The following is a 27,481-nucleotide window of genomic DNA, read 5'->3' on the forward strand; positions in this document are numbered from 1 at the left end:
GTCTGACTCCCCTGTGTCTGCCCCAGCAGCGCTTAGAACAGGGCTCTGCGCATAGTGAGCGCTTAACAGAGACCAACATTATTAATATAGTAGAGTGTAAGGATATTTACATAAGTACCGTGGGGCTGGGGTGTATCGAAATGCTTAAGGGAGGACAAAGCCAAGTGCCCAGTCGAGACAGAGAGGAGAGGGCCTAGTCGGGGAAGTTAGGGCTAGACCGGAAAAGCTTGAGTCATTCCCTCCGCTAGAGCCCGGAATCGTCTTTACCGTTGATGACTTCCCAGAACGTCTGTTTCTGTGACGGTAAAGTTTCTTAAGCATGTTTCTTAAGCTGTTCTTAAGACAGCGTGTGTCTGTGTCTGTCTTCGGTCTCACGAAACTCCGGTGCATTGGGTGCGGAGTGTCCCATTAATGGCTGCACTTCTGAGACTCGCCAAAGCCGAGTGCCGTTCCACTAGGATTAGCCAAGTGCCGACTTCGGATAATAGCACGGGCTCTACCCTGCCAGACTTTGAGAGGATAAATGTTTGCGAAGAACTTTGAAGATGAAAAGTGTTATGTAAGCAGCGAGCGTTATATTTTTATTGACTCTGTTTTCGTCATTGGGTTCGATTGCGGTCATTTCTTTTTTGTCAGGAGATTATAGATTTCAGATGGCTTTCCTCAATTACGATAAGGTATCCTAAGGGCGAGGAGCCTCTACTTTTCTGCGAATTTTCCCGAATCCGGCTTCTTTCTGTTTCAGTGACCCGCAAACCTGTTGTGTAAGTTTTTAACTGCTGGCTTTTTAAACCGAAGTTCATTCTACCAACCCCACATCTCTGACCTCTCCTTCTCGGGGAAAGGTTCGTTAGGAGAAGTGCAGTCAGTTGCCTATTCCAGTGGTTCTCTCACTGAACTGAAACACCCTTACGCACTCTGTGGTAGGACGGTGTTCTGAATCTTGTCTTGTTATTGCTTGGTATGTTTTCAGGGTGTGCTGTGTGGCGGGCGGGGTGTCGTAGAGGGACTGTGTGAATATGTGCGTGCAGGCTTAGGGCCTTCAACCATGCCTTTGGGACTAGGAAAAGGGGTCTTGAGAAGGGACTGGTAAACCAAAGGCGAGATTGTGGATGGTTTTAAGCGAGCCATCAACGCTTCTAAGCTAAACAACTCCAGTGAGTAGCCTGCCGACAATGAGACGCATCCTGTCGTGCTTTCTGGCATTCAGGTGGCCGGATCTCACGTCAGATGGTCCGTGTAGAGGCTGGAGCACATTTTCTGAACACCAAGCCTGTCTGAGCAGAACCTATTTAACTTTACGTGGCTCCGCCTGGAAGGGGAGGTGACCGAGACTGGGTATCCCTTCCGTAATCTTCATCTTCCTCATCCAGTTATCTCATCCCCATAACCTTCCCAACACCGTTAACCACTATCAACTTCAGCATTATCCTTGACTCCTCTCTTTCAGCCGGCAAATTCAGGCAGCTCTTTATTCACAGCATCTCCAGAGTCCACCCTCTTCCTCTTGATGCAAACAGCCGTCACGATGGGAGATACGATAGAGGAGAGCATTTGGGATCGATGATAAAAGCTTGACGTGCTATCTCTATTTGGGAAGGGTTGTGACTTACCCCTTTTGATATATCTGTGCTCGCTCCGCAGTCACTAAAACCCCCCGATTAAGTTGACAGCATCATATCTAGATTACAGTTCTGCAAAAGGAAGCACTCATACGTTAGGGAGAAAATTTAAAGTCACCGGTCTCTTTGCCTCTCTCTTTCCGTCACTCTCTCCAAAAGTGTAATTTACAGACTACATCCTGGGTTGCCGTTCTCCGTCTCAGAGGGTACCTTTGCCGTTAGGCAGGCTGTGCCGGGCTATAATAATACTGATAATGTTGGTATTTGTTAAGCGCTTACTACGTTCAGAGCACTGTTCTAAGCGCTGGCGTCGATACAGGGTAATCAGGTTATCCCACGTGGGGCTCACAGTCTTCATCCCCATTTTACAGATGAGGTAACTGAGGCACCGAGAAGTTAAGTGACTTGCCCACAGTCACCCAGCTGACACGTGGCGGAGCTGGGATTCGAACCCGCGACCTCTGACTCCCAAGCCCGGGCTCTTTCCACTGAGCCGCGCTGCTTCTCCGTGTGAAAGGAAATGGTCAGAGTCGATCTAGCTTTTGTCTTCAGGATATTCAGAGCCCGCATCTGACCTCAGCTTGTCAGTTTCCTGTTCGGTTGCTGCCTTGAATGTGGACTTCTTCACTGGATTCTTGCTACTGTGTCCACCTCCTGGCCCGCCCACATTCTCTCTGCCCGGGCTGCGGTGAAGCCGTGCATTGGTCCTTAGCTGCGGACTTCCTGAAGACGCAGTTCCACGGTGCGTGGGGCTCCGCAGCTGCCGAAGGGACCCCACCTCAGCCCCCTGAGTCCCGCTGCCGATTAATCTTCAATATTTTTCTCCCACGTTTCATAGACGAGCCAATCGGTAACTGTGGGCAGCTGGTACATTCTCTCCTGAGAAAGCAGTTGATCTGTTGGGTTCTCCTTCCAATGACATGGGCTCAGAAGGCCATCGTAATAATAATAACAACGTTGGTATTTGTTAAGCGCTTACTATGTGCAGAGCACTGTTGGAAGCGCTGGGGTAGACACAGGGGGAATCAGGTTGTCCCACGTGGGGCTCACAGTCCTAATCCCCATTTTACAGATGAGGGAACCGAGGCACAGAGAAGTGAAGCGACTTGCCCCAGTCACACGGCTGACAAGTGGCCGGTAATAGTACGTGTGGTATTTGTTACGTGCCTTCCGTGTGACAGCCACTGCGCTAAGCACTGGAGGATGTGTGCTTTCCTTATTGGATCAGATTACTCCCATTTTCGTGTTGGAGGTCAGGAGATGGAGATGTGAATTATAGTGTCCTGCTGCTGCTTTTCATGTATTCATTCGTTCGGTCGTATTTATTAAGAAACTAACTGTGTGCGAAACGCTGTACTTAGCATTGGGTACGGAATAACGATAGACAAATTCCCAGAAGACCTTACAGTCTAGAGACAAGCTTACACTGAAGTACCTTCAGGAGGAGCAATCAGTCACTGGTATTTATTGGACACTTATCGTGTGCAGAACGCCGCACTGAGCACTTGGGAGAGTACAATGGAATGGAATTAGCAGATATGTTCCGTACCCATTAGGGGCTTACAGGCTAGGTGCCCGTTTACAAAAAAGGGCCTTCTCCCAGTGGTTTGTCAGGTGGCGGTCCCGACTCCGTGGGAATAGCCGAGAAAGATGGCCACCATTTTGTGCAGATGGATCTCTTAGCAAGAGGATAGCCTGGGATTTCGAGCTGGAATGGTGATATTACCTTCAGACCCTCTCCCCATCTAAACACAAATACACACACACACACACACACACACACACAGCTGTTTTGGGGTTGATGGTCTGAAGAAGAAAGTGCTAGAGAAAAGATATCTTTTTTTTTTTTTTTTTTTAAAGAATCTGTGGACTGAAGCGAGGGCCAGAAGCCATTCCATAGGCAATGATATCTTCCTCAAAGCGTTCAGGCGAAACTTTCCCATGGGGCCCGGTCACATCCTCCCCCCACAATCCCTTGGGCTTCTCCCTCGGTGTCACTTTCTTTCCAAAGCTATATCTTCCACCACTCCGCTGGCTCCCCGCCCTCTGGCTCAGCTGGCCCGTCACTGTCGCCCGGAGCTTCCTGGCAGAGTGTGGATTTCTGGTGTCCAGATGGCTGCTTGTCAAAGAGCTGACCCCCGCCGCCCTCAAACTCAGAGACAGACAGGGAGCTGTGCTAAGTGTTTCAGATGCACAGTGCTTCCCGATTAAATCTTTCCATTTTCCCTGCTCTTTCTACTCTGCTGTTTCTTCCTTTTCCTTGTGGGGTCAGCAAAGAATCCTTTATAGTGTCCAAACAGCTCTACCCTGCCTCAAACCCGAGGGCAGGACACAGGTCCATGGGAGAGTACAGTGAAAGCGAAAGATATTTTACCAGCTCTTGAGGCGTTTACAATCTCATGAGGGAAACGGGTAGGTACAAATGATTTAAGAGTAACAATGATGGTGATAGTTGTTACATATAGTTACACTATAGTCCAAGCACCGTTCTAAGCAGCGTGGCTCAGTGGGAAGAGCCCGGGCTTTGGAGTCAGAGGTCATGGGTTTGAATCCCGCTCTGCCACTTGTCAGCTGTGTCAAACTGTGGACAAGTCACTTCTCTGTGCCTCAGTTACCTCATCTGTAAAATGAGGATTAAGACTGTGAGCCCCACGTGGGACAACCTGCTTCCCCTGTGTCTCCCCCAGCGCTTAGAACAGTGCTCTGCACATAGTAAGCGCTTAACAAATACCAACGTTATTATCATTATCATTAAGCACTGGTGTAGATGCAATTCAGTTAGATCTGACTGAACTAGTCCCTGTCTCACAGGGGGTTCACAGTGTAAGGGAAAGGGAGAAGGGGTATATTTTTCCTCATTTTGTAAGTGAGGTCATTGAGGCACAGAGAGTTAAATAACTTGCCCAAGTTGACACAGAGGGTAGGGAAGAAGGGCTAGATTAGAACTCAAATCTCCTGACTCCCAGTCTCCTCTGCGGGAAGAAGTAGAAAAAATCTGTAACTGGAATTAGCAGGAGTTTGGAAAGGCAGCATATGACTAAGTGAAAAGGCAAGCGGTGAAGGTAGATTGGCATATACATTAATGGATATGCCAGTTTGAGTTTCTCTTCTGAGACTCTGACTGGATATCCAAGCAGTCACGTCATGAGGTCATGCGGAAAGAGTGACCAGTCTGGACAGTAGTGTCAACCTGATGGACTCCACTTCTCAGCACCCATTGCTTGTTTTCTATTTTTAATGGTATTTGCTAAGCACTTACACAGTCCACGTCTCACGTGGGACTCCCGATCTGAATCCCCGTTTTACTGGTGAGATAACTGAGGCACAGAGAATTTTTGGCTCATCCAAGTTCACACGGCAGACAAGAAGTAGAGCTGGCATTCGAACTCAGTCCTCTGACGCCCAGGCTAGTGGTCTTTCCACTAGACCACACTGCTTCTCTTTCCGGGGGCTCAGATCCCTAGCCTATGGGGCCAACTAGTCACAGTGGCTCATGGCCTGTGCGTATGTCTAAGCCCGCCTCTTCTCATTACAGCATACTCCCCTCCCACCAAGCTTTCTTTGGCCCCGGTCCACCCAGAAGCTCAAAAATACAGCCCTCTTCCTCTCAAGTTGCCTTCTATACTTGTCAAAAATGGAAATGACATCCCGCTCGAGACTTAGTTTCTGTCGGAGAGCAAAATGTGAATTCATTCTTTTCCTATCTCACTGCGCTGCTCGGCATCCCTGGGAGAGAGGGAGAGTATTCTTCTATCCCCCATTTTACAGATGGACAAACAGAAGAGCCTTTCCCAAGGTCACACACTGGTAGCAGACCCAGAACTAGAACTCTAATACATGGGCCAATCTTTTTTCATCCTCTGAGGGTTTAGGACTGACCTTTCCAGGGCTTGAAAGGTGTGCTCTGAAGGGAGATTGAATAAAAATCTAGATAGTGGGCAGGATGAACCAGCAGTAGCGGTAAGACTCGATCAGTTGTTCAATCAGTTTCAACAAGCAGGTCTCATCACAGGGCCTTGGGTAGTCAAATCCAATTGTGCAGTGCCCGTGAATAGGTGATTGCATGATTACAAAGACTGGCAAGATTTCAGCACCGATATTTTCCTGTTGGATAGTTCCTCTCATCAGAATTCTCTCGGTCCTCTGCAGCCGTTATCTGTTAAGCCTCCTAGAAGAACAACAGATTCGATCAGTATTGTCGAAAAGGCGCTTCGGCGGACTCCATGATGGAGGAGTACAAGACGGGCGGCGGATTAGCGATGTTTCATAAAAGCATCTCCAACCTTAAAGAGCCAGACTTTATCGCCTAGGAGGCCGGTTCAATTCCAGGGAAACCAGAATCTCTGAGTGCGCGCCCGTGACCCTGCTCACACGGTCGGACCGTCTCGCCCTCCCAGGTCTGCCCTTCCTCCTTTCCCTTCACGGCTGATGGTGGATGCTGCCAAGTAAATCCCGTTCTGGGCACGGTGCCAATGCGCAACTCCTCTCCTGGAAGGAGGTGCCCTGGTGGGCCAGTCATCAAGCTGCGCTGTCAGCCTCCGGCAACCCCTATCGAAGACGGCCCCTAAATCCATTTTCGGGGAATTGGGCGATGCTCCTCTATCTGCGGCTCTATCTGCGGGTAGAGAGCCCGGATACCAGCATCGGGGAAATACGTTCTTCTCCTATCGAGCATCTGCACCTCCTCCAGGAGGCCTTCCCAGACTCAGCCCCCCTTTCCCTCTGTTCCCCCTTCCCCTCCCCTTAGCACTGTGCTCATTTGTATTTCCTATTTTTGCTCTGTTTTGCTTTCCTGTCTGCCTCCCCCGTTTAGACTGTGAGCCCGTCTCTGGGGAGGGATTGTCTCCGTCTGTTGCCGAATTGTACTTCCCAAGTGCTTAGTACAGTGCTCTGCACATAAGAAGCGCTCAGTAAATACGATTGAATGAATGAGAATTTGCTGCCCATAATGAGCTTACAGTCTACATAACTGACTGGCTGGCTGTCCCGTCTGCTTCGCTTCCCTTGGCTCCATTCACCCTTCCCTCCTCATTCCCCCATACAGGAGCAGACCTACGTGGGAGACCTGAAGGAACGCAGAGAGACATTTGGGAAAGCGGCGAGGACGGCCCAAGAGACTCCCGGAGGAGGGATCCCGGGGCCTGAAGAAATGAGAGTGAGTGAGCACCGAAAAGACACGAGGCTGGGTTTGGGGGGCATCACCTCAGAGGCAGTCCACTTTCCTGCCATTTCCTTCTACCTATCAATCAATCGATGGCATTCATTGAGTGATCGCTGCGTGCGGAGCACTGCACTAAGCACTTGGGAAAGAACAATAAAATAGAGCTGGTAAACACGTCCCCTGCCCACGGTGAGCTTGCAGTCGAGATGGGCAGAAGGACAGCTGGAAGGGGGAAACAAAATATCAGGGGAAGGAGTAGAAAGAACGAAAACTATCATGGCTAGTGGGTAGAGCCCGGGCCTGTGAATCAGGAGGAGCCGGGTTCTAATCCCAGCTCTGCCGCTTGTGTGCTCGGTGACCTTTCAGTTGCTTCACTTCTCTGTGCCTCGGTTCCCTCATTTGTAACATGGGGATTAAGACTGTGCGCCCCGTGTGAGACGTGGCCTCTGTCCAAGCCGATCAGCTTGAATCTACCCCCGCGCTCAGTACAGTGCCCGGCCCATAGTAAATACTTGACATATACCATTTAAAAAAAAAAAAAAAATGGTACCGTCCTTATCTTGTCCTCGGCAGGTCTCCTTGTCTTCTACTTCTCCTCAAAAAAAATCACCTGAGGGTGGTGTTGCCATAGTTGAGCACAATTTCATAATTGTCATCGTTTAAGTGGAGGCAATATTTGATCCAAATCATTCTTCAAACGAGTCATATATCTCTTCAGAGAATTAGGACATCTATTACCTGGCTACGTGTTAAGCACTGTGGACGATATGAGTTTATGGGTCCGGAGGTGGTTCCTGACCCTCGCGGGGCTCACGGTCTGTCTCGTCCCCATCTTACTGATGAGGAAAATGAGGTTCAGAGAGGGTAAGTGACTTTCCCAAGGTCTCACAGCAGGCCAGCGGCCCAGGTGGGACTAGAATCCAGGGCCCTCCCAGTGCTCCCAGTCCTGGGACCTTTCCTTTGAAGGAGGAGCGCGGCTTGGTGGATAGAGCCCTGCCGTGGGAGTCAAGGACCCGGGTCCCAATCCGCGCTCAGCCACGTGTCTGTTGGGACTTTGGGGGTTTAACGTCTCCGTGCCTCAGTTACCTCATCTGTAAAATGGAGGTTCAATAGCTGTTCTCCCTCCTGCTTCGACTGGGAGACCTGTGTGGGACAGGGACTATGTCTGAATTGATCATCCTGCAACAGTACTGAATACAGATACTATCATTGATATTATCGTCATCATTACGGTTGTTTTTAGAACGTAGCATTCATCTCAAGCTAGCATCTCTCTACTAGGGCCTCTTGCTTTCTACTGTCTTTATGAATAGATTAACATCCAGCTGTTTCCTTAAGCCTACCACGGGCCAGGAATCTGGCTCCGATTACCCCCCGGGAAACACTCCGTGGTGTTTTAATGACTCGCCGTAGCTTGAGGAAAGGGGCTAGAGAGAGACAGAGAGTCGAGTGAAGAAGCAAAAGCAGAGTCGAAAGACTTGCCAAAGCTGGCGATTTCCAATTAAAAGATTGGTCTGTCTCCCAGTATATCGAACGGCTGCAAATCACGTGTTTTTCGAACTGTCGCTTAATCTCTTTCCACGGGCAGATAAAAGTAAATCGAATCGGCTACACAGATCTCCTCCAGGAGGTGGATCTGGGGTAAGCCCAACTCCTCTGACCATTGAGGAAGTCCCCTGGCACAAGAAAGGAACTTACTGAGAGCTGCTGAGGTCCAAATCTGTCACCGGTGTGGGCGGGCTAGGTTCTGGCACGTATAGAACGAGTGGCCCTCGCCTCCACGCCCACATGCGCACACACACACACACACACACACACACACACACACACCCCTCTACTCAACCCCACCTCCACCCCCGGGAGAGGAAGAGGGAGGACAGGAATCCAGACAAAAGGGCTAACGTACTCCCCGTTACCCCAGTGTTGACCTGAAAATCCCCGCTCCGGGCCCTAGAGAGTGGGACGGGCTGGGTCAGCGCTGGGTCTGTGTCAGGTCTTAGAGTCGGACGTGAGGGAAAATGGGAAAGGGAGATCTCAGGACTCAGCCCCATCCCCCAAAATGGAAGGAAGTCCATCTCTAAGGATTCTCACGACCGGCCCACCCCAGAGTTCTTCCCAACAGTAGTCAGCTCGCGGGCACTACATCCTCCAGTCAGCCGAACCGGGAAAGGCTTCAGATGCCCCTGTTCTGGTGGATTTCTCGCAGTTAAACGTCTCCTTTTCATATTTCCCGAAACCGTTCGTCCACCTTCATCTCATTTTGTCATAGTAGCAGTGTAGCCTAGTGGACAGGGCACGGGCCTGGGAATCAGAAGGACCTGTGTTCCAATCCCGGCATTGCCACCTGTCTGCTCTGTGGGCAGGGCACTTAACATCTCTGTGCTTCAGTCACCTCTTCTGTAAAATGGGGTTTAAGACTATAAGTCTCATGGGGGACCCCCCAGGAGCTGACACTTGAATGGGGAGGGAGCTGTAAAACTGTGTATTAAGAAAGATAAAGAATTGAATGTACAATTGAATAAATGTGTACGCCAGAATGGTGAGTAAGTGTACGTACTAAGTTCATCGACGCTACAGGTGACCGATCGCTTTCTGTGGCTTATGGTCCTGGAAAGGAATTAATCGGTGAGATTGTTAGGAGGGCTTCAGATGTGAGGAGAGCGGTTTAATCATTTCCCCCAAAATGTTGTAGCTATGTTCTTGAACAGTTTTATTTTACGGGAAAAGTGACCTGGAGTGACATCACTTTAAAGAGAATGCACGGATTAAAGAGATAGACGATTCTAGGATAGCCCCTTAACTGACATGGGTTTTATTCAGATTCCTGTATCATCGTTATGCCCCTTCCCACTTAAGGTTATGTGACTGTATAAATAGTAGAAAGTTGCAAAAACACAAAGGAAGCCCAAACACCCGGAAATACAGAGTTGGACAGAGTAGCGTTACGTTGGGCTTGACCGACGCCACGCACGTGCACGCGAACACTTCTTCCGACTCCCGGTCTCCTGGTGCCAACTGGTGGAGCGTATTATGCTCAGAACCGACTTGTGCAGTGGGGAAAGTGTGCCCCAAACCTTCCATTATGCTCCACACTGAATTATGCCTTTGGCTGGGTATCCCTTAAGAGTTTTGTTATTTACGCGAGCCTCACGGCATTTATGAACCTATCCTTATCCTCATCCCCCATCTGTTATTCATTTTAATGTGTCTCCCCCTAGAAGCTCCTTGTAAGCAGGGATCACATGTCCCAACTCCGTTGAACTGTACTCTCCCCAGCTCTTAGGGCCGTCCTCCACACCCGGTAACTGCTCGATAAATGCCCTCCATTGATCCTTATCCAAATGGGGCAGTGGAAACGTGGTTATGGCGGAACGCCCTTTACTCTGTTCTTTCCACTAGGACGCACAAACTCGCCGACGCCCCCCTAGACCCCCCACTTTATAGTTTAGAAAACAGTCCGCTTACATCCAAGGTATAAAGCGTCATTTTCTTTTCAGACAGAGAATGCATAATCAGAGCCGCAGCTGTAGTTGCGACTGGGAGATATTGCGTAGAGGGTTTTCCAGAGGCATTTGGCTTAAATTCCACCCCCTCTACTTTGCAGTCACCCCACACTGAACGAAGAAAGTCCCGATCACAGTGTGTCCTCGTTGAAATTAAAAAGCTCGGAAGGTGAACGGAATTCTGCTGGCCGTCCTCCCTTGAAAGACAGCCAGAAAAGGAGGTTTGGCAGGCCGTGGCTCTGCGTGTGATAGTGATTCAGGTTTCCCCTAGGGCGGGGACTGAAAACGGATCTCCATGGGAACGGAACACCTCATGGCCCCCCGGGGAGTGGCTGGCAGAGGAGAAGAACGGCTAACGATTCTCCAGTAAAAACCCTTTCTTCACTTAAAAGGTGAGGTCGGCCTTATAAAAAGTTCCTCCGGTTCCATTAACCTTCTTATTAATCCAGCCACTTAAAGAGCCTTAAGAGTTTTCCAGAAGAAAGCGGCCACCCGCCGAAAGGAAAGGGTCACGGGCAGAGTCGCTTTCCAACGTGAAGATTTTCAGCTTCCCACACAGGAAGAGGAAAAGTCTGGAATGTGACCCTGGGGAATGTCCTCTGGGGTTTTCATTTGGGGGCTAAGGTTCTCCTCCTTCTTAGACCGGGAGTTTCCTTCTCTCGTCTCCATCCCGGCACCGAGCACCGTGCTTTTCACGCAGAGAGCATACGACAGCTATAGTGATGATGATGACGGCGGTAACGATAACAGCAGTGCTCGTTAAGTGCTTACTGTGTGCCAAGCCCTGGGGTGGATTCAAGAAAATCAGGTGAGACGCAATCCCTCTCCCCCATGGGGCTCAAAGTCTAAGTAGGAGGGAGAAAACGAATCGTTTTATAGAGGAGCAAACTAAGGCACAGAACAGTTAAGTGACTTGTCCGAGGTAATGATAATAATAATAATAATGATGATGATGACGTTGGTATCTGTTAAGCGCTTACTATGTGCAGGGCACTGTTCTAAGCGCTGGGGGAGATAAGGGGTGATCAGGTTGTCCCACCTGAGGCTCACAGTCTTCATCCCCATTTTACGGATGAGGTCGCTGAGGCACAGAGAAGTGACTTGCCCACAGTCACACGACTGACAAGTAGCAGAGGCAGGATTCGAAGCCATGACCCCTGACTCCCGAGCCCGGGTTCTTTCCACCGAGCCGCACTACACGGCGAGCAAGGGGTGGGGCCGCGATTAGCAGGTCCTCTGGCTCCCAGGCCCGTGCTCTTTGCAGTGGGCCGCACTGCTTCCAAATCGTTAAGGTGGGAGAAATGGCGTTCCCGGCAAGTAAGAGCGGGTTGACCTGCGTCTGCACTTTGGGGGTGGGGGGGGGGGGGCGTCCCGTGACGGCTCGATCCTGCGTAGGGCACCGATTTAGCTCGGGAACGGGGTGATAGGTCCTTCAGAACTGAATAAGGACCAGTATAACCGACCCCGTTATATTGTACTCCCCCAAGAGCTTAGTACGTGCTTCCGCACACAGTAGAGGGTCACTAAGGACCATCGATGGACCGGCACATCAAGGAAACATCTTCCCGTTCCTTAAAGACGTTCGTAGACTGAGCCAGGCGGCAAAGATGGGATGCGTTTTCCCTCCTTGGTTTGTCTTTGGCAGACACCGTTGGACGAACGAGGCCAAGCGGACGGAAACGTGCAGCATCCCTCGGAAAGGTACGTTTTACCAAATTACCCAGCAGGGGTACATCAGCGTGTGCGGTGAGCGCTGCAGAGGTCCCACAGCGACGTGTTGGAGATGGGGAACCCAGACAGTACACTGGAGGGGCGGACACGTCTCCCCACCTCTCGAAAACCTCCAAGTCCTTTCCGTAATAATCATGATGATCGATAACTGTGGTATCTGTTAAGCGCTTACCGTGTGCCGGGCACTGCATTAAACGCTGGGGTGGCTCCGAGCGGATCGGGGTGGACGCGGTCCCTGCCCACCATGGGCTCAGAGTCTCCATTCCCATTTTCCAGATGAGGCAACTGAGGCGCAGGGAAGCGGAGCGATTTGCCCGAGGTCGCACAGCGGACGAGCGGTGGATCCAGGACAAGAATCCGTGACCTTCTGACCCCCAGGCCTGTGCTCTGTGCCACGCTGCTCCTCTCACATTAATAATGATAACGATAGGAATAATAGCAACAGTGATAACGGTAGGTATCGAGTCCTTACTGTGTGCCAGGCATCGTATTAAAGTGCCGGGTAGATTCAGGATAATCAGGTCCTGCATGGGCCTCCCAGTCTGAGTAGGAGGGAGGACGGGTATTGAATCCCCATTTTGCAGATGAGGGAACTGAGCCGTGGAGAATAATACTGTTGGTATCTGTTGAGCGCTTACTCTGTGCAGAGCGCTGTTCTAAGCGCTGGGGGGGATTCAGGGTGATCAGGTTGTCCCACCTGAGGCTCACAGTCTTCGTCCCCGTTTTACAGATGAGGAAACTGAGGCACGGAAAAGCGACATGCCCACAGTCACACAGCCGACAAGTGGCGGAGTCGGGATCCGACCCCATGACATCCGACTCGCAGGCCCGGCCTCTTTTCCCCTGAGCCGTGCTGCCCCTTGGAGAAGCGAAGTGACTTGCCCGAGATCACACAGCAGACACGTGGCAGAGCCGGGTTTAGAACTCGGATCCTCTGACTTTCAAGCCCGCGTTCTCCCCGCGAGGCCGATATCGCAGATTCCCCTTCTTATCACGGAATCGTGTCATCAGCGTGACATTCACACGGATAGCGAATATCGAGTCAGACGGACGGGCTCGGATTCTGCAGGGATGTCGGGGGGTCATGGAGGGGTGGACGACTCGAGCCTTGACCGCCCAACCAGCCTGCCAGTTTTCTAGGCCTGTGGTCTGTTGTCCGATTGGGAAGAGTGGAGGTCTCACTGGGCAGTCGCTCCGGCTGGCTTAATTCACTAAGCGGATCACCCGAAACGGTCCTTTCTTCCCCCGTTAAGCCCTCTTCTCCCCTCCTCCCTCCCCCTTCTTTGTCGTCTACCCATCTGGCTCTGTGACCTCTGAACGTTTGATATTTGACCCGCCCCCAGCCCCTCCTCACTTAGGAGCTACACGTTCCAGATTGTCAAGTATTCATTTGTATTGATGTCTGTCTCCCCTTCTAGACCGTGTGCTCGTTTCGTGTTCCCGAGTGTCAGAAGGACCCGGATTCTAATCCCAACTCTGCCCCTCGTCCGTCGTCACTTAAATTCTCTGTGCCGCCGTTCTCTTATCTATAATGCGAGGATTAGGTCCGTGAGCCTCATATGGGACAGGGATCGTGTCCAACCTGATTGGCTTGCACCTACCCTGGTGCTCAGAACAGTGCCGGACACGTCGTAAATTCTGAACAAATACCCTTGTTGTTTTGGTTATTATTATTGTCAAGTGGTGAACGGTCACTGGCCGCAGAAGCCGAGGAGGACGCCCTGAGCTGTGGGGCGCGGTAAACTCTGGCGTGATAATGATAATGATGATATGGTATTTGTTCAGCGCTTACTATGTGCCAGACACGGTACGAAGTGCTGGGGTGGATCCAAGCAAATCAGGTTGCCCACGTGGGTCTCACGGTCTTAATCTTCATTTTCCAGATGAGGTAACTGAGGGCCAGAGAAGTGAAGTGACTCGCCCAAGGTCACCCGGCAGACACGTGGCCGCGAGGGGGTTGGAACCCGCGGGACCTTCCGCCTCCCGGGCCCGGGCTCTACCCACCGCATCGTGCCGCTACACCGCAAAGCAGAGCGTCCCCGCTCCCGCGGGCCAGGTGGGAATCTCAGGAGAAAGGCGACAGGGAGCGACTGTCGAAGTACGGCGGAACGGTGAGCGAGCGTTTGTCGCCGCTGTTGTTTGCGGGATCGTTGTGCGCGCTTCATTCATCGTGTGAATTATCTCGTCCCGTTTGCCCCCCACCCCACCCCTACTCGAAAGACACTCCAGGCTCTCGTTATATCCCGGCTAGACTACCGTGTCGGCCTTCTCCCTGACCTCCCTTCCTCCTCTCTCGCCCCGCTCCGGCCTATTCTTCACTCCGCCGCCCGGCTCATCTTCCCGCAGAAACGATCTGGGCCTGTCCACTCCCCTTCTTAAACACCTCCAGTGGTCGCCCGTCGACCTCCGCTCCAAACAGAAACTCCTCACTCTAGGCTTCGAGGCTCTCCGTCACCTCGCCCCTTCCTACCTCTCCTCCCGTCTCTCTTTCCACCGCCCACCCCGCACGCTCCGCCCCTCCGCCGCCCGCCTCCTCGCCGTCCCCCGGTCTCGCCCGTCCCGCCGTCGACCCCGGGGCCGCGTCCTCCCGCGGTCCCGGAACGCCCTCCCTCCCCACCTCCGCCAAACTGATTCTCTTCCCCTCTTCGAAACCCCTACTTAAAACTCACCTCCTCCGAGAGGCCTTCCCGGACCGAGCTCCCCTTCTCCCTCTACTCCCTCTGCCGCCCCCCCCCCGCCTTCACCTCTCCGCAGCTAAACCCTCTCCCCCCCCCCGCCCCCCTTCCCTCTGCTCCTCCACCTCTCCCTTCCCATCCCCACGGCACCGTACTCGTCCGCTCGACTGTATGTATTTCCGTTACCCTATTTATTTTGTTAATGAATTGTGCGTCGCCTCGATTCTGTTCAGTGGCCGTCGTTCTCACGAGACGTTCTTCCCCTCGACTCTGTTCAGCGCCGTCGTTCTCGTCCGTCCGTCTCCCCCGATCAGACCGTGAGCCCGTCAGACGGCGGGGACCGTCGTCTCTATCTGTTGCCGACTTGTTCGTTCCGAGCGCTTAGTACGGTGCTCTGCGCATAGTGAGCGCTCGAGAAATACTACCGAATGAGTGAATGAATGGAAGTGTGGGGCTTTGACCTTATCGAAATGGCTAATCCTCATTCGTCCCATGAGGATCTTGCGCCAGTGTCTCAGTGAAGTCAGTAATCGAAACGATGGTATTCGCAGTACCGATGTGGGAGAGTCTAAATGCTGCGAAATCTCTCATTCCTTGAAGCGGGCAGGTTCCAAGCAGCCAAACGCGCCGGTGGATGGAGCGCAGATCACCCGACGGCAGCGGCGTCCCAGGCCCGGCCCACAGCCTGACTCTGGCCCTGAAATCCGTGACAGCGAGGGAGCCGTGGGATAGAGGTGGACGAGGAAGTCGAAAGGGGACGTAGATCGGACGGAATTCGATACCGTCCTGCAGCGAAAATGAAGGTGGAATGGACGGAACGATTCCTCTGTGACCTCTGGAGATGGGGTCGTTGTCCAACTCAAGACACGCTTCCCAAGACCCCCCCCCCCCCCCCCCCCCCGCCCCCTTCCTTCAGAAGGCAGCGGGGTCATCCGAATGTAAGATTGCTGTGGCCGGGCACACATCTACCAACTCGGTGATACTGTCGACTCTTAAAGTGCTCGGCACAGTGCTGGCACACATCGTGTGCTTAATAAATGCGATCGAGTCAAATAAAATGGAATGGTGGATCTGAGAACATGCAGTGCGGACACTTCCCACTCTTGGAGTTACCTGAGGTGAAATGCAGGAATTATCACCTCTGCAAAAACGGCCCCTCATTTCAGAAGAAAAAGTAGGGTCCCCCGAGAACACGAGTGGGGTCGCGGAGAGTTTATCGGGTCATTTCGGATCGATTGGGGTCCTATGAGATGAAATGGGACATTGAAATGCTTTCTGAAAATGAGATTAACAAAAGTGACGGTGGCGTCATCCCAGGACGCAGATGGGATCGCAGAGACTTCATGGGTCAAGGAGAGTTCACGGGGTCATTTCCGCTCAATTGGGGTCTTTTAAGGTGAACTGGGACGTTAAACTGCTTTCTGAAAGTTTTTTCCTGAGGTGAATTGGGAATGTTAAACGCTTTCCGAAAATTTTCCCCCTTTCGAAAGGTCATCCGGGGACGCAAAGGGGGTCACGGAGAGTTCGTGGGGGGTCATCCGAGGACACGCGCGGGGTCACGGCGAGGTCAATTGGGACATTGAACCGCTTTCTGAAAATTTTCCCCATTTCGAAAGGTCATCCGGGGACGCCAATGGGGTCACGGCGAGGTGGCGGGGTCATGCGAGGACACGCGCGGGGTCACGGCGAGGTCATGGGGTCATCTGAGGTCAATTGGGACGTTGAACCGCTTTCCGAAAATTTTCCCCATTTCGAAAGGTCATCCGGGGACGCCAATGGGGTCACGGAGAGGTCGCGGGGTCATCCGAGGACACGCGCGGGGTCACGGCGAGGTCATGGGGTCATCTGAGGTCAATTGGGACGTTGAACCGCTTTCCGAAAATTTTCCCCATTTCGAAAGGTCATCCGGGGACGCCAATGGGGTCACGGAGGGTTCGCGGGGCCATCCGAGGACACGGGCGGGGTCACGGCGAGGTCATGGGGTCATCTGAGGTCAATTGGGAATTTTAAACGCTTTCCGAAAATTTTCCCGATTTCGAAAGGTCATCCGGGGACGCCAGTGGGGTCACGGAGAGTTCGCGGGGTCATCCGAGGACACGGGCGGGGTCACGGCGAGGTCATGGGGTCATCTGAGGTCAATTGGGACATTGAACCGCTTTCCGAAAATTTTCCCCATTTCGAAAGGTCATCCGGGGACGCAAATGGGGTCACGGAGGGTTCGCGGGGTCATCCGAGGACACGCGCGGGGTCACGGCGAGGTCATGGGGTCATCTGAGGTCAATTGGGACATTAAACGCTTTCCGAAAATTTTCCCCATTTCGAAAGGTCATCCGGGGACGCAAATGGGGTCACGGAGGGTTCGCGGGGTCATCCGAGGACACGCGCGGGGTCACGGCGAGGTCATGGGGTCATCTGAGGTCAATTGGGACATTAAACGCTTTCCGAAAATTTTCCCCATTTCGAAAGGTCATCCGGGGACGCAAATGGGGTCACGGAGAGTTCGCGGGGTCATCCGAGGACACGCGCGGGGTCACGGCGAGGTCATGGGGTCATCTGAGGTCAATTGGGACATTAAACGCTTTCCGAAAATTTTCCCCATTTCGAAAGGTCATCCGGGGACGCAAATGGGGTCACGGAGAGTTCGCGGGGTCATCCGAGGACACGGGCGGGGTCACGGCGAGGTCATGGGGTCATCTGAGGTCAATTGGGACATTAAACGCTTTCCGAAAATTTTCCCGATTTCGAAAGGTCATCCGGGGACGCAAATCGGGTCACGGAGAGTTCGCGGGGTCATCCGAGGACACGGGCGGGGTCACGGCGAGATCATGGGGTCATCTGAGGTCAATTGGGACATTAAACGCTTTCCGAAAATTTTCCCCATTTCGAAAGGTCATCCGGGGACGCAAATCGGGTCACGGAGGGTTCGCGGGGTCATCCGAGGACACGGGCGGGGTCACGGCGAGGTCATGGGGTCATCTGAGGTCAATTGGGACATTAAACGCTTTCCGAAAATTTTCCCCATTTCGAAAGGTCATCCGGGGACGCAAATCGGGTCACGGAGGGTTCGCGGGGTCATCCGAGGACACGGGCGGGGTCACGGCGAGGTCATGGGGTCATCTGAGGTCAATTGGGACATTAAACGCTTTCCGAAAATTTTCCCCATTTCGAAAGGTCATCCGGGGACGCAAATGGGGTCACGGAGGGTTCGCGGGGTCATCCGAGGACACGCGCGGGGTCACGGCGAGGTCATGGGGTCATCTGAGGTCAATTGGGACATTAAACGCTTTCCGAAAATTTTCCCCATTTCGAAAGGTCATCCGGGGACGCAAATCGGGTCACGGAGGGTTCGCGGGGTCATCCGAGGACACGCGCGGGGTCACGGCGAGGTCATGGGGTCATCTGAGGTCAATTGGGACATTAAACGCTTTCCGAAAATTTTCCCGATTTCGAAAGGTCATCCGGGGACGCAAATGGGGTCACGGAGAGTTCGCGGGGTCATCCGAGGACACGCGCGGGGTCACGGCGAGGTCATGGGGTCATCTGAGGTCAATTGGGACAGTAAACGCTTTCCGAAAATTTTCCCCATTTCGAAAGGTCATCCGGGGACGCCAATGGGGTCACGGAGAGTTCGCGGGGTCATCCGAGGACACGCGCGGGGTCACGGCGAGGTCATGGGGTCATCTGAGGTCAATTGGGACGTTGAACCGCTTTCCGAAAATTTTCCCCATTTCGAAAGGTCATCCGGGGACGCCAATGGGGTCACGGAGGGTTCGCGGGGTCATCCGAGGACACGCGCGGGGTCACGGCGAGGTCATGGGGTCATCTGAGGTCAATTGGGAATTTTAAACGCTTTCCGAAAATTTCCCCAATTTCGAAAGGTCATCCGGGGACGCAAATGGGGTCACGGAGGGTTCGCGGGGTCATCCGAGGACACGAGCGGGGTCCTCTGAGGTCAATTGGGACATTGAACCGCTTTCCGAAAATTTTCCCCATTTCGAAAGGTCATCCGGGGACGCAAATGGGGTCACGGAGAGTTCACGGGGTCATCCGAGGACACGTGCGGGGTCACGGCGAGGTCATGGGGGTCTTCTGAGGTCAATTGGGAATTTTAAATGCTTTCCGAAAATTTTCCCGATTTCGAAAGGTCATCCGAGGACGCAAATCGGGTCAGGGAGAGTTCACGGGGTCATCCGAGGACACGCGCGGGGTCACGGCGAGGTCATGGGGTCATCTGAGGTCAATTGGGAATTTTAAACGCTTTCCGAAAATTTTCCCCATTTCGAAAGGTCATCCGGGGACGCCAATGGGGTCACGGAGAGTTCGCGGGGTCATCCGAGGACACGGGCGGGGTCACGGCGAGGTCATGGGGTCATCTGAGGTCAATTGGGACATTGAACCGCTTTCCGAAAATTTTCCCCATTTCGAAAGGTCATCCGGGGACGCAAATGGGGTCACGGAGGGTTCGCGGGGTCATCCGAGGACACGGGCGGGGTCACGGCGAGGTCATGGGGTCATCTGAGGTCAATTGGGACATTAAAGGCTTTCCGAAAATTTTCCCCACTTCGAAAGGTCATCCGGGGACGCAAATGGGGTCACGGAGGGTTCGCGGGGTCATCCGAGGACACGGGCGGGGTCACGGCGAGGTCATGGGGTCATCTGAGGTCAATTGGGACATTAAAGGCTTTCCGAAAATTTTCCCCACTTCGAAAGGTCATCCGGGGACGCCAATGGGGTCACGGAGAGGTCGCGGGGTCATCCGAGGACACGGGCGGGGTCACGGCGAGGTCATGGGGTCATCTGAGGTCAATTGGGACATTAAACGCTTTCCGAAAATTTTCCCCATTTCGAAAGGTCATCCGGGGACGCCAATGGGGTCACGGAGGGTTCGCGGGGTCATCCGAGGACACGCGCGGGGTCACGGCGAGGTCATGGGGTCATCTGAGGTCAATTGGGACACTGAACCGCTTTCCGAAAAATTTCCCGATTTCGAAAGGTCATCCGGGGACGCAAATGGGGTCACGGAGGGTTCGCGGGGTCATCCGAGGACACGGGCGGGGTCACGGCGAGGTCATGGGGTCATCTGAGGTCAATTGGGACATTAAACGCTTTCCGAAAATTTTCCCGATTTCGAAAGGTCATCCGGGGACGCAAGTCGGGTCACGGAGAGTTCGCGGGGTCATCCGAGGACACGCGCGGGGTCACGGCGAGGTCATGGGGTCATCTGAGGTCAATTGGGACACTGAACCGCTTTCCGAAAAATTTCCCGATTTCGAAAGGTCATCCCGGGACGCCAATCGGGTCACGGAGGGTTCGCGGGGTCATCCGAGGACACGCGCGGGGTCACGGCGAGGTCATGGGGTCATCTGAGGTCAATTGGGACGTTGAACCGCTTTCCGAAAATTTTCCCCATTTCGAAAGGTCATCCGGGGACGCCAATGGGGTCACGGAGGGTTCGCGGGGTCATCCGAGGACACGCGCGGGGTCACGGCGAGGTCATGGGGTCATCTGAGGTCAATTGGGACACTGAACCGCTTTCCGAAAAATTTCCCGATTTCGAAAGGTCATCCGGGGACGCCAATGGGGTCACGGAGGGTTCGCGGGGTCATCCGAGGACACGGGCGGGGTCACGGCGAGGTCATGGGGGGGGGGGTGGTCACCTGAGCTGAAATGGCACATGAAACTGCTTTCTGAACATTTTTCCCATTTCAGAAGTGAAAGTGGGGTTATCTGAGGGCACAAATGGGGTCACGGAGCGTTCACGGGGTCATCCGAGGACACGCGCGGGGTCACGGAGCGGCCATGGGTTCATTTCAGGTCAATTGGGGTCGATGATTGAGGTGAACTGTGACATTAAACTGCTTCCCGAGAATTTTTCCCATTTCACAAGTGAAAGTCAGGTCTTCCTTGGCTAGAAACGGGATTACGGAGAGTTCATATGAGGTCACCGGGTCACATCCGTTCACTTGTCATCGTGTGAAGCGAAATGCATAAACTGTCTTTTGAATGCTGGCCCTTCATTTGAAGAGAAAATGAGGATCGTCGGTGACACAGATAAGGTTGTGGAGGGCTCAGTGCCGTCATTTCAGGGCATTCACAGTTATTTTAAGGAATTGCATTTATTAAGCATTTATTGTTTGTGAGCACTGCATTAAGTGCTTGGGAGAGTACAACGCAGCAGCAGACACCGTTCCTGCCCCGAGCAAGCTTACAGTCTAGAGGCGGAGACAGACGTTCACATCAATAAATAAACTACAGGTGCGTGGCTCAGTGGAAAGAGCCCGGGCTTGGGAGTCAGAGGTCACGGGTCCGAATCCCTGCTCTGCCACTCGTCAGCTGTGTGACCGTGGGCGAGTCACTTCACTTCTCTGGGCCTCAGTTCCCTCATCTGTAATGACGGCTGTGAGCCTCACGCGGGACGACCCGATGGCCCCGTATCTACCCCGGCGCTGAGAACAGCCCTCTGCACGTAGTAAGCGCTTAACAAATACCAACATCATGAACATTATTATTATTACTATAAGTGCCGTGGAGTCAGGCGTCATTTGGGAAGGGGGTGAATGTGGGAGCAAATCAGAACGATTCAGCTGGGAGTGAGAAGCGTGACTTAGTGGCAAGAGCCTGGGCTTGGGAGTCACTGGTCATGGGTTCTAATCCTGACTCCACTTGTCAGCTGGGTGACTTTGGGCAAGTCACTTAACTCTTCCGTGCCTTAGTTTCCTCATCAAAAATGGGGATTAAGACCGTGAGCCCCACGTGAGGCAATCTCATCACCCACCCCAGAGCTTAGAACAGTGCTCGGCACGTAGTAATCACTTAACCAATACAAACCCCATCATCATTTATCAGAGGGACCTGAGTCCTCATCCCAGCTTTGCCCCTTGCCTGCTGTACGATCTTGGGAAGTCATTTCACCGTGCCTCCGTCTCCTCATCTTAGATGGCGAGTCCCCTGAGGTAAAGAGACTGTGTTTTATAACCACCCCAGGACTTAGCACAGCGTCTGTAGGATAAGTGATTTGACAAATGCCAGAATTCTCATCGGTGTTATTTGCTGGGGCCGTGGACCGCTAAACCCAGTGATGCTGCTGCGGGGAAAGGGGGTTGCGATCTCTCCGAAGCTAATTCGCGTTACGTTTTCCCTGCCAAAGCCAAAAACTAATTTCGTTACGTTTTCCTCGCCAAAGCCGAAATACCATCCGAATCGATACGCTACCCCATTGGAAATGATGTGAATCCTAGATAACCTACACGATTTTTGGATACTTTAGTAAGTTAAATACAACACAACCGTATTCTGCCCTGAGAACTTTCAGATCTAGATAATAATAATGATAATAATAACGTTGGCATCTGTTAAACGCTTACTACGTGCAGAGCACTGTTCTCAGCGCCGGGGTAGACACGGGGTCGTCGGGCCGTCCCACGTGGGGCTCACAGTCCTCATCCCCGTTTTACGGAGGAGGTAACGGAGGCCCAGAGAAGTCGAGCGACTTGCCCACGGTCACCCAGCTGACAAGTGGCGGCCCCGGGATTCGAACCCATGGCCTCCGACTCCCAAGCCCGGGCTCTTTCCACCGAGCCACGCTGATAAATTTGCACCGTGCGTCGAACGATTTCCGAAGTAGCTTTAGAGAGACAAAGATTACGGACGGCTCGACCCTTTAGTAAATCTCAACAAACTCCTCCAGAACAAGGATTGTGATCTTACCTGTAGTCGGAGCCCAGAGTCTTTTTGCGGCGTTCAGGGTACGGTGCTCTGTTAACGATAAAGAACTCTGCACAGGTATAATAATGAATCAGAGACCCACTCATCACTGAAAACCTACTTACAGACTTACAGTCAGACTTACAGTCACTTACAGATCCGCTTACTGGATGTAGAAAGATCCAGGGAGCTGGTTTTTCTTAATTGTTGTACAGTGCACAGGGGAGCGTTCAAGGAAGCGTAACCCTCTGCATCGTTTCCTTGGATGGAGCCTGGCGGAGGCCAGCTGTGGCATCACATACCCCGGGAAGCAGCTCGGCGGAGTGGATGAGGCCCGGTCCTGGCGGTCCGGTGGTCGCGGGTTCTAATCCCGCCTTTACCGCCTGTCCGCCCCTGAGGAGGTCGCTTCTCTGGGCCTCCGTTACCTCACCCGGAAAACGGGGATTCAGATTGCGATCCCCCACGTGGGAACGGGACGGTGTCCCCCCCCCATTCGTTTGTATCCACCCCAGTGCTTAGTACAGTGCCTGGGCACATGGAAAGCACTTAACAGATGGCACAGTTATCATCATCATACCCCCTCTGGGCCTGGTGATGGACGGCCCTGGCACATCGTACCCCCGGCTACTCTGAGCCTGGCACCTCCTACCCCTTCTGAACCGGGTGGGGGACAGCCCTGGTGGCCAATATCCCTGCTAAGCGACGGTGGGCTAGCTGGTAAGGCCCACCGTTTATTTATTCTTTCTTTAATCATCTCACTGCCTGCTACGGTTAGCTCTGCTGGCATTATAAGGGTCCTCCTGGATGCCCGAGGAGATCGGAGACTATGAGCTCTTCGTGGGAGCCTGTGGGCCAGCTCTGTTACGCTGTACGCTCCCGGCTGCTCAGTACGGTGATCTGCACAGCAGCCGCTCACATCTAAGCCATATGATGATTGATCTGAGCCCCACGAATAATGGCGGTATTTCTTAAGCGCTTACTGTGTTCCAGGCACCGTACTAAGCAGTGGGGTGGATACAAGCAAATCAAGTTGGGCGCAGTCCCCGTCCCAGGCGGGGCTCCCAGCCTTAATCCCCGTTTTACAGATGAGGTGATCGAGGCGCCGAGAAGTGAAGTGACTTGCCCAGGGTCACACGGCAGACAGGTGGCGGAGCCGGGGTTAGAAGCCACGACCTTCTGACTTCCAGGCCCGCGCTCTATCCGCTACGCTATTCGGCCGCTCGTATACGCCCAGGTTTACGATCTGGGTCTTCCATCTTTAAAATAAAATGTTACTCCTTTGCGGGGCTCGAAATCACGTCCTCTTTCCCAACTGTTTGGAGGATCTGGCATCGAAATGCTGAAAGAAACCACATACACATCCGCTCACGCATGTAACCTATTTAGCCGAAACCCAGGCTCCCCATTCAGAATCATTCTTCTCTCGCCGCCAGTCCGAAGTAACTGTATTTGATTTTTCTCTCTCTAATGGGTCAAAAAAATAGAGCTCCTCTTAGGTATCTTATCGCCTCGACTTCGTCCTCTTTATTTAACGGGCTTCAAGGGGCAATCGTCGTTATTTACAAAGAAACGCGGGTGCCAGCAAGTTGCCGTACGCATCGGCCAACAGCTTCTTGTCCGTCTACTCCGTCGGTCCGTAATGTCCTGCTCCATTGGCCTACGTTATTGCCCTGTATTGTTCTATGAGTGCCACGAGATCGCAGTTTGTCGGGAGCCAGGGACTTGACTTTTGTTCGACGTCCTGCACTGTAACTGTGCCAGATTCCTTTTCCTAGGATTTGGGGGAGAAAAGTGAGGGTCAGGAGCGTGCGGAGTTCCTTCAGGAGAGGGGTAGGAGAGTTGTGCCGATGGAATACTGTGATACGTATATGATCCCGTCATCATCTACGTCAGAGGCAGCCGGGTCCCCGCACGCAAAGCTGAATGATGAAAATCGGGGGGATCTAAAACCCCACTGCTGAGGAAAGGAGAGGGTGAGGGGCTTGGACTCGGAGCCGGAACTATTCAAAGTCAAACCATTTTAGTGCGCTGTCGCCCCATCCGATTAAATTGAATCGAACCCGACGGACGATGAGTCTCCCCCGGCTCTGAGGCCTCACTGAAGGCACATCATCTACTCCAAGAGGCCTTCCCTGACTGAACCCTCCTTTCTTCCTCTCCCACTCTCTTCTGCATCGCCCTGGCTTGCTCCCTTTCTTCATCCCCCATCCCAGTCCCACAGCGTCGTGGCTCAGTGGAAAGAGCCCGGGCTGGGGAGCCGGGGGGTCATGGGTTCGAATCCCGGGGCCGCCACTTGTCAGCTGGGTGACTGTGGGCAAGTCGCGTGACTTCTCTGGGCCTCCGTTACCTCCTCCGTAAAACGGGGATGAGGACTGTGAGCCCCACGTGGGACGACCCGCTGACCCTGTATCTACCCCGGTGCTGAGAACAGTGCTCTGCACGTAGTAAGCGCTTAACAGATGCCAACATTATCTAGAATTTATTTACATTAACACCTAGCTCCCCCTCTAGACCGTAAACTCTTCGTGGGCAGGAAATGCGTACGTTTACCGTTCTGTCGTACTCTTCCGGAAGCTTAGTGCCGCGCTTCGCACACCGTGAGCACTCGGTAAATGCGACTGAATGAGTGAATGAACCCAGAGCTTAGTGCAGCACTTGGCACTGCTTTCACTGAATAATTACCGTCATTATCGTCATCGTTATCGAGGTGGGCCCAGCCTCAACGAAGCCTAGCTCTCTGACCCATCTGCATAATGCTCTACAATCTTCGGTGTCTCTGCCTGCTGCCTCAGCTCAACGATGGTACTTTTTAAGCACTTACAATGCTCTGAGCACCGTTCTAAGCGCTGGGGCCGATACGAGTTAATCAGGTGGGACGCAGTCCCTGTCCCACATGGGGCTCACACTCTTAATCCCCATTTTACAGATGAGGGCACTGAGGCCCAGAGAAGCTAAGTAACTTGCCCGGGGTCACACAGCCGGCAAAGGGCAGAGCCGGGATTAGAATCCAGATCTACCCCATCCCATATCCACTTTCTTTCATCTCCACCCACTTTGCTGCTGGGGGATTCTACTTGGTTTAGGTTTTTGAAGGGGACATTTGCACTGGTTTCTTTCCACGCCAACCGGGATAGATTCCCCACCTCGACGTAGCATGTTACCCTGCTCCTGTTATGTCAGTGGGAAGCATCAGTGGCGTTTATTGAGCCCTTACTGTTGCAGAGCACCGTACTGAGCACTCGGGAGGGTACACTGTAGCAGAGTTGATAGACACATTCCCTGCCCACAAGGAGCCTACGGTCACAGAAGGAAATCCTGTGACAGATCAGCATGGGAATTTCTGGTCCAAATGACACCATTTCCTGACATTTTACCCACAGTTCATTCAACTGAGCATCTCCGTGTTGTCATTTCTGCCCGAGTTTCAGTCGGAGAGTGTGTGAGACAACATGGCCCGACTTTAGTTCCCACGGAAAATGAGTTCTGACCATCAGAATTTGCCTCATTGGTTTCCCGAATAGGGGCAGGTGATAAGGGAAACTCCGGGTGTTGAAAGATGAGGGAAGCTTATCCCTAAATCCTCCTCCTAAGCCAATTCCGAACAGCAAAAATCGGAGAGAACACAGGAGACTATAGATTCTTGATGGCAATTTAGAGTACGGACCGAACGGCAGACTGATGGAAGCAATTCTATTTAGACGGCATAATGAGATGAGTTAAATAGATGGGATCAGAAACGGTGTCGGGTTTGGAAACTTTGAAACCGACGACACGGGAACCGGAAAGAACTGCTGTTCAGAAGGAAATGGGTTAGGGACGGTACTATGATGGTTTGGTTGATTAATTGATGGTATTTATTGAGCTCCTCCTGAGTGTCCAACCCTGGGCTGATGGCTTGGTTGGATACCAGATAATCTGACTGGACAGTGTCCCTGACCCTCCCGGGACTCACGGTCCGGAATCCAGATTTTGTAGACATCATCGTGAACGGGGAGGAGGAGGTATGGGGAAATGTATGTATATATATATATATATATATATATATATTTTTTTTTTTTTCAAACCAGATGGGACTCTGGTGCCCATCTCGGAAACGTGTTCTCAGTCGACGAAAGTAGCTTAATACTCCACATCCCACCAGCTTTGAAAGTGACAGCTTCGGCCTTTGAGCCTTGAACAGAGGCACCCAGCCATCTGGATCTGCGTCAGAAAACAGATCAGCTAAGGGGGGAGCCTAGAGGGGCAAATGTGGTTACTTTGACAGGGTCAGAATGAAATACCCGGGTTATGGTGGTAAATTCAATCGTCCCTTGAAGGGAAGGCGTTTTTAAATCACCCTGACGGATGGGATCATTACCACCCCACCGCATTTTCTCACGGTTCTCAGATAAGTCGGTCAAGACAGAGCTTCCTCGAAAAGAGTTACAATCCTGACTGGAATGGACAGAGCCGCCAATATTCACCTCATCAGTCGCAAACTCTGTGGAGCTCCACAGCTCAACTTTCCAGTCCGGATATTTCACTCGATGTTTCACCCGACTCATTTCACGAGACCAGACATTTATATCTGAATTCCTGGAGTTGGATATTTGTCCCTCTTAATCCTGCGTACTGAAAAGTGTTCTTTACAGATGGGGCTGTCACACCTGAGACAGGCAAATCGCCACCCCCGGAAATGAGCTGCCAAGCGGCAAGGGGAAGATGCTATCGAAGATCTGCCTACAAATTATCCAGCGCGTTATACGCCCCGCCACCCCCAGAGTGGTCTGCACACAGTAAGTGCTCAGTAATTACCTCTGATTGACTGTGGGCAGGGAACATGTCTGCCCTCTCTGTTATACTGTACTCTCCCGGGTGTTTAGTATGCTTCTCTGCAGACTGTAAGTGCTCAATAAATACCACGATGATGATGACGATGATGATGAAATACTGAGAGCCTGTTAAGTGAGCACTGAACTCCCTATGCTATTTTCAAATCGACAAGTTCAGGAGCTTAGTCCTTTTCCAAGGGAATTTCAAAGTTTGGAAATACAGTATTTGATATATCAATTAAATGGCAGACATTTTACCTTAAACCCTGGGTGT

At 52.6% G+C, this 27,481-nt stretch overlaps 1 long non-coding RNA gene across 1 annotated transcript in view; it reads left to right on the plus strand.

Moving 5' to 3' along the window:
* LOC114807675 overlaps positions 1-12,323 on the plus strand; it is a 35,201-nt gene extending 22,878 nt beyond the window's left edge. Inside the window, exons 2-4 of the long non-coding RNA XR_005659623.1 lie at positions 6,667-6,777; positions 11,932-11,987; positions 12,294-12,323. This is a non-coding gene — a long non-coding RNA (uncharacterized LOC114807675). The remainder of the gene's footprint in view (positions 1-6,666; positions 6,778-11,931; positions 11,988-12,293) is intronic.
* Positions 12,324-27,481: the final 15,158 nt, after the last annotated feature.

This window comes from Ornithorhynchus anatinus, chromosome X3 (genome assembly GCF_004115215.2).
Source record: "Ornithorhynchus anatinus isolate Pmale09 chromosome X3, mOrnAna1.pri.v4, whole genome shotgun sequence".
In the NCBI taxonomy this organism is placed as follows: Eukaryota; Metazoa; Chordata; class Mammalia; order Monotremata; family Ornithorhynchidae; genus Ornithorhynchus; species Ornithorhynchus anatinus.